Raw genomic sequence first — 7,903 nt, forward strand, 5'->3', positions numbered from 1 at the left:
TGAAAAAATGAGTATTTTTCAGTAATCTCCCATTGCGCCAAATTGCGAACACACCATACGTGCTTTGGAAATATTCCATTTATCAGTGTTGAGCAAGCACATATGGTTACTATTCTAACCACTATATAAACAAAATGAACGGGGGCTTGTATAAGGGTAACTAAAGTTCAAAAGAAAAAGTGTTATATGTGTTGTTTTCCCGATGATTTGGGTCTTGGAACACCTGAATACGCAAGCACAGTATTGCAAGTAAGAAAATGTGAAACATTGCTAATAACTTGTGTCATATACATGATAGTTTTAGGCCATACAAGCAGTGGGGAAAAGAAAAGCAGTCTATATGTGATGAAGCAAACCTAAGTCAAATAGGTAATGCCCATACAACCAAATTCATTACAATGGATGGATCTCGGTCCTAAAACTGGAAAGTAAATATGCATAACAGAAGTGAATCGTAGAACGTGATTTATACAACTTCATGAATATACTTAATATCCTCGCAGCACCATATCCATATTACTTGAGGAAGTAAATAATCAAAAGACAATCACACATGAGTTGTAGGGTTTTATCGTTTCCACTTTACAATCCGAACAAAACTATATAGTTGATCTGCAAGTAATTACATGCACGACAATGGATTCGACAAATGTCCATCTTTTATGGCATAAACACATATATATTAATTACAGTCAGTAATGAGAAGTGATGGTAGCTCACTCTATAACATCGTCCACACCATGAAAATATGGTAAAGCAGTCAGATCCCACGACAAATATGATATGAAAATCTTGGAAAGAGAACTATCTAGAGAACAAACTTACATGTAAAGATGTGTTATGGCCTGTGAAAATGGAATAGTGTTATGTCACACTATTTGGCTATTGCTATAGAAAAGCTGCTGCAACAATAAAAATAAAAACTAAAAAATTGTGCTTATGCGCAGTATAATGCCTGGTCATCAATATTTTGCATCAAATCTCAGCAAATGCTCTAAGTACATATATCAGGAACTTCTTCTAATACTCTAGTAAAATAATCTAAATTAGCCGATGTGGAATCCTTCAGAACTAATCGGCCGACATAAAGTCAGGTGAAATCAATAGCATAACATAACAATAATTAAATGCTTAGTTTTACTTAAAGGTATTTTATTTACATATCTATAAAGCCATCGGCGCCTGACATTATCAAATTATAATAATCAGTTTGCCACACTACACATTTATTTAACTTGTAATAAAACTTCAACAAACATATCAACTAATGGTAACTGGTGTATGCCACGCAGAGAAAATTGCACTCTGGTAGAGCAACCACATGCTAGAAGCTGACAAAAGTATTACAGATTGACAATAAATAATAGATAGCTCCATCAGTACCCACCGTTGTTGGGACTATCAAATTAAAATTCCATATCTATCAGAAAACTGACAAAGCTTGAGGGCCTCTTAAATACGAAGAAACGGCATGTGCAGAGGGGCCATACATACTGATTAAGAAAAGTCACTTTTTAGCAACCAGACTCCCTTCATTCAACGAAGGAGAGGTGGGGGCATGGTCATGGGATTTGGGATCTGGAGCAGTAGGGCTGAAAATAGAGAAACCATACACATCATAACGATGATGTACTTCAACAGCCATGCATAGAGCAACACATCCTCGGCACCCTTCTCTTTGCCACCGCCAAACAGGAGCCGGTGGTGAGGCGCCGGCCGGCCGGCGTCACCTCTCCCACTCCGCCGCAAATCTGTTAGCAATGCCTGACCTCCGCCCACCCTCGTATCCCCTCTCCTCTGCAACGGCTTGCTCTCTCCTCGATCTCAACTAATACATCAGGAAATATAAAGAATTAGTCCCTAAGCATCAACTGTACTGATGCAGCAGACACAGCTTCATATTATGGATTTTAAGTTCATCATACTTTGTTTGGAAAAACATTAGAATTTCATCAAAGGAAACCGTTTAAACTTAACTGTATTTGCTAGTCTTGAATTAAATTATCTCTGTGGGATTGACAGAAATCTGTCACCATTGAAACCAATGTATGGCTGCAAATGTTAATATCCTAGAATCTGCACTGCATCCAGTAAGTTTCTCAATGGTATATATTTTGGAAAACTGAAACGACATGTGCATATTAGGTGAAACTTGCAGGATTATGTGCTAATTATATCTATTTTCCATGACCTGTAGTGTTATGATTCCTTTTTGGTAGATCAATAACGGTTATCCAGTAGCACTAATACAGAAGAAAGGTTTAAACGAACAATGGTCGAGCAAAGCAACACGGGGAGGTGATTGCTTACATATAAAACACGGGGAGGTGCTTGCTTGCTTCACCTCACCTGAATTTTTAAAAGGTTTTTCTATTATTATTGTGTTGACACTATGACAGCATGTTTACGCCAGGATAAAATCTTGTCAAAATTATCTGTCTAGTTCAAACAGGATATCAAGTTCAATAATATGACAACGATAGTTTATCATCTGCTATTATTATGCTATATGACATGAAGTGTACACGTTTAACTGGGCAAAATAGAACATACACGGGATCGGCAAAATTTTGCCCAGAGCCTTCCTACTCGTCCTAGGCACCTCCCTGCCTCTCTCCCCTTAATCAGGCTAATAAAAATATAGACCCAAGTTGTATATGAATCATCCTAATCAACAGCAACATGATTTACATCGTCCCTGTAAGAATTTTATAGCTTGCAAAGCAGCCTGTTCATAGGCGGACAGTGCCCCCGTACCGCCAGTTGCCCAGAAGAACATCCTATCTGGCGGCAGGGAATCACTGCTTTGGCTCCACTCCAACAAGCACAACCCCATCGTCAATAATCTCACACACGCATGAAAGAGCGGGCAAACAAAACTGCGCCACCAGGGTCTAAAAAATTGGGATCACAAAAGACACAGCAAGGCACATCCTAGCACAGGAAGCAGTATAAATGAAATAAGCAGCATAAGAAACCGAAACAAACAAATAAAGCATGCACGCAACACCCGGTCAGGTAGCAGAATAAAATAGTAAGTAATATAGAGAAACAAAAAGAAAGAAAACAGAAAATGGAGGCACAGGACACAAACCTTGACAGCAAGTCAGGGGATCGGCGAGCTGACAGATGGGTAAACGACAAAGCAAGTGAAGGCAACGACAACTGGACCTGCAAAACAGAAGGAAGCAGGGACCCACGTGACGGATAGTGTAAAGCTATCTATCGCTAGAACTACATTTAAGTAAGATCATGAAACTAAAATCTGCTATGCCATTACCTACACAGCCTTTGTATATGTTATTAGATTAACATGTATGGAGACAACAGAATATACCAGGGGATAATTAAGTAACACCAGGAAAACTATTACCAAGGTAATGGGGTTCATAACATACCTGAATGGTGCTATGGGCAAAAATCCATTGTCTACTTCTCTTGAAGCTAACATCTACCCTTTGCCAAGGAATTCTATTCAGGCTTTTGAGCGTTACTTCTGAAATAGGGGACATATTAATTCAGTTAGAAAAAATATCGTCTTAATCATCCAGGAGAAATGGAAGTATGGAACAGTATTGGATATAATACAAAAAACACTAAATAACAACAAAACTGTAGCTCCAATGCAAACATGAACCAGCGTAAAGACTTTGTCATTAGAAACTTGGCATATATGGTTTCTGCTAGTTTATCAAGTCCTTGGACAATAAACATCACATCATCATGGAAAGCCTGGTACTACTATAACTCCAATTCAGTATCTTACCTTCCATTTCACTTGTAGTTTTTGCCTGATAAATCATTTCATCCGAAAAATCAACATCCCGAGCCTTTGGTTTTTCCACATATACAACATGTGGATATCTTACATCATCCACAAAATCTCCTTTCTGATGCCAGAGGATTTTGAAACATAATAACCCTGTTACAAACCAGATATGGGCTGATAATAAATAGATCATTACCTTGGTAAGCTCGTGTTGACGGCGTATTGAAGATGTCTTCCAGCCAACAATGACTGAACTTTTACTGAAGGCCATAAAATAAAGTGCTTTAAATTCAGAATTGGTAAATAGATAGCCAATATGTTTATATTGATCTGCTAAGTAAAAAATATTCATGGCACAAGGATACAATCGCCACAAACATTTGAGTAAGCAACATAGCGCTTGAAAGAACGAACAACTGATCTGCACGTAGAAACACAGTATAAGATGCTCTGTTTGACACTATTTGATAGTGATAATAGCTGGAATATGAGCGTGGTGACATCATGTACTTTCATATACCACACGACCGATAACAATACCTTGAGTTAAAGCAATAATTTTTCACACATACACACTTGCATTTTCCTCTGCTCCTCTGATATCTTCTGTCAGTGCACCTTGGGTCTCCATGAACCACCAATTTCATCTATAAAAGTATTGCATAGACGTAGCCATATTAGTCGATCAGACATGGTAAGAAATAAACAATACAATATTCTTGATACCGATTTAGCTATGCAAAGAATGACCAGAAATTGCAACGAGGTAAGTTCCTAAAGAAGATGCACATCAAAGAGATAAGAGAACTTACATGGGTATCAAAATAATATGATCTCTGTACAAATATATGCCTGTTGTCTTTAAACAGATCCTTTGAAGAAATTTACTGTGAGTAAAAATCTCCAACAATAATTATAGAATCATGTAAACTTCTGTTTAGTTGTATGTAATCATATAACTGAAACTGTAGAACATACTGCCCTCCTCTAAGCAGCCCACCTTGAGCATTTTTACAAACAGCTAGTGCTTAGATCTACAGCCTCAAAGGCAAAACGTGAGAGAGAGAAAATGAGTGCGGGAGAGAGAGAGAGATGGTTGGGGGCTCACATATGGCATGCCAGGAAAAATTCTTTTCAAAACAAGCCCATAGGAAGTATAATCAAGCATCTTCAGCTACAAAAGTTTCTTTCAGCAGGCTTTTCCATGTTGATATATCTGGATGGTCCGAGTTTCAAAAGATTTTCTTAGAGACGTTAGGTAAATCTGGCTATAATGGCCCTCCAGATCGTAGGAATGATCCTGCAAAATTCCTATGTATGCTTGCCTATGTCTCAGTTTCACATGAATTTATACATACCTTCTAGCTCAATTTTTGTGCCTTTTTTTGGAATGCCTATGCATTTATGACCTATATGGCTTTTCTCTTATAATCTGAAGAGTCCTCTAAATTATTTAAGGTTGCCTCTTTCCAGAAATGAAATAAAAATGTAAATTTAGTAAGCATGTGGATAAGAATAAAATGAAACTTCCTATCTGCATTAAAACTTCAAGCTCCATACTAAAAAATTAACAGGTCACAACAAATCACTGGAAAGTAGCATTTCATATTAGCTCTTTACTTAGGTTATTTTTCCCACCCCTCTCAGTTTGCACTTCCTTATTGATTATTGTTGAATCCATTCTATAACAAAAAAAAAGAGTCACTCAAGGTAAAATGTGAACTTTGATCCAAAACTATAAGAACAAGGAAAATGCCTTTTTACCTGTGTTTCTTACGATGGTTTCCCTTTACATATGTGATGTTGTAGTCAGCTAGCCGCAGATGAAGCATCAAGAACACAAGTCATGATCAAATATTGCTTCCAGATGGAATTTCCTCAAACAAGTTATGCACGTGTTGTACTTTCCTGTTGGAAATATGAACAACAACAAACATGTCATCACTGTAATGAAATTGAAGGACGTCTATGAATTGGACATTCAAACTTCATATGGGCATTACTAACTAATCTTCCTCCATATATCTGCAAGTATCCATGTAGAAAAAAAACATCTCCAAGTTACGCTGATCTGATTCAAGCTCCATACAAATCCTAAACAAAATCAAATCAGGGGGTACCTGGCGCTTGAATTGATCTGGACATGGCGGCACCATTTGTGGAGAGAAGCACTTGGGGAGGTCAATGGCGAGAAAGGCCGTGGCGGTAGTGACGACGCAGGACAAAGGCGCAGGGAGAGGAGAGGCCAGCACCACTGCATTCCCTGCTTGGGAGCCAGAATCCGCACGCTCCCAGCCACCCCATCGGGCCATGTGGTCCTCCACTCTGCTCTAGCAGCGGCGGGATCAGGCCCTGTGCGACTGTGCTCATCCGGCGACCCCCATCTCCTGCCTTTGCACCCCCCTCGTCCACTTCTCTCCTCTACGCCTAGGCTCCTCCCACCGCTGCTGCCGTCTCTCTATCAGCGAGTAGGTGGAAGAGGAAGACGAGGTTGAGGCACCCTGTCCAGATCTTGGCCCTGAAGATTAAACACGAACAAAAAAGTAAATCAACGGAAAGGAAATGGAAGGAGTAGATCCACGGAAGGAGGTCGGGCGGCTCACGGGGCACCATCTAGGGTCGTCTCCGCCACCGCCTCTACGAGGCTCCCCACCGGCCGACGACCAGGTCGTCGCGTCACCCCTCTTTTCCTCGGCTAGCTCATGAGACGAGGAGGGGCTTGGGACGGACCAGGAAGGGGGAGGAGGACAGATGCAGGAGGGCACGGCTAGGGTTCGTGGGGTGGCGGCTGAGAGAAGGGAGGACCGGAGGCGGGAGAGGTGCGGGCGGGCGGCTGTGGGGATTGGGGGGCCAATGGGCTTTCCAGGAGGCTGCACCAATCAGACCTTCACGCCGACGAACCCAGCCAATACATGACGACCCCACTGACAAAGTGGCCCACCGATCATGTACATGGGAAAGAAATAACGTGATGAAACATGTAGTGAATATCCAACGGTGGAGGAAAGGCGTGGTGGGAATTTTACTTCGATCTGACGGTCAGCGAAGCAACCGATCGAGGGAGCATCCTCCAAGCGGAGCCTCTGTATTGTTTTAAATATTTAAGTTATTTTATATGTTATTATATATTATTGTTATTGTCATTATATATTTAACAGATACAAATATATGTAAGAAAACAATATCCCACATCTTATTAACTTATAAAAATAATTTCTTATTAATAAAATATTGGATTTTTGGCAACGAAAATCCTGTTGATTATGTACAAAAGCTTGGTAAGATTTAAGGACCAATGTAATAATAAATCACTTATTATTTAAATATATTTATAACAAAATGTTGAGCCCCTGTTTAATTATTGATAACATTGTTGTACCCAACCCAATGTTATAATTTGAATCAGCCCAGCAAAATCGTGTATTTTGAGAAAGTGCAACTAGCCTGTAATTTTTTAGGAGAAAAATAAATGGGACACATGAACGTTATATTATTTGTTCACCCAACCCAACAAATAGACTGTAATTCTAGAAAAAGAACAAATTGACTGTAAATTCTAAGAAAATGGTTGAATATGTGCCATATTTTTGGAGGCTGAAATGTGGGCCAATAGTTCAAAGCCAACGCAAATCGTTGTCAACTTAGTTAACAAATGATTCTAACATCGTTAGCCGTTGGATTTACATCCAACGACCGGCATCCATCTTCAATCTCTCGTCTTCTTCCTCCAGCATTGCCGGGACCACCTGCTCCCGCCTCCTGCTGCTAGCAGCTCTGCTTAGCACACTTCGCTGTGAAGCGCTACCCCACCGTTGGTCATGTCATCCCTCCACACCTCCTGTTCTTCTCCACCGATTGTCGAACCACACCGCATCAGAACCAGTTAACCCTTGTACACCTCTCCGTCTGCAACTTTACTCCCGCATTTTCCCATCTCTGGCTCATTGTTGTCCGGGGCCTCGTCGTCATCCACCACCTTGGATGCGCTCGGCACGAAGTAGTCAACGTGGTCAACGAACGACATCCATCGGAAGTAGACTGTGCGTGGAGAGGCTGACAGCTGGGTCCATGGCCGCACGCAAGGAAATGCCTTATTATGCGCAAAATAATGATTCCTCCACCTGACAGCTGGGA

At 40.5% G+C, this 7,903-nt stretch overlaps 1 long non-coding RNA gene across 7 annotated transcripts; it reads right to left on the bottom strand.

Moving 5' to 3' along the window:
* Positions 1-250: 250 nt before the first annotated feature.
* On the bottom strand, positions 251-6,659 carry LOC123188731 (uncharacterized). Of its 7 annotated transcripts, none has more exons than XR_006495132.1 (8): positions 6,373-6,659; positions 5,890-6,287; positions 4,310-5,677; positions 3,767-4,190; positions 3,399-3,496; positions 3,095-3,171; positions 826-1,828; positions 251-721 (listed from the first exon to the last, which is right to left on the bottom strand). It is a non-coding gene; the product is annotated as an uncharacterized lncRNA (long non-coding RNA). The 7 variants fall into 7 exon arrangements; XR_006495133.1 differs by lacking the exon at positions 251-721 and having other exon boundaries at positions 1,326-1,828; positions 4,310-5,451; positions 5,534-5,677; XR_006495137.1 differs by lacking the exon at positions 251-721 and adding an exon at positions 1,978-2,026 and having other exon boundaries at positions 1,326-1,828.
* Positions 6,660-7,903: the final 1,244 nt, after the last annotated feature.

Source organism: Triticum aestivum, chromosome 2A (assembly GCF_018294505.1).
Source record: "Triticum aestivum cultivar Chinese Spring chromosome 2A, IWGSC CS RefSeq v2.1, whole genome shotgun sequence".
NCBI classification, from domain to species: Eukaryota; Viridiplantae; Streptophyta; class Magnoliopsida; order Poales; family Poaceae; genus Triticum; species Triticum aestivum.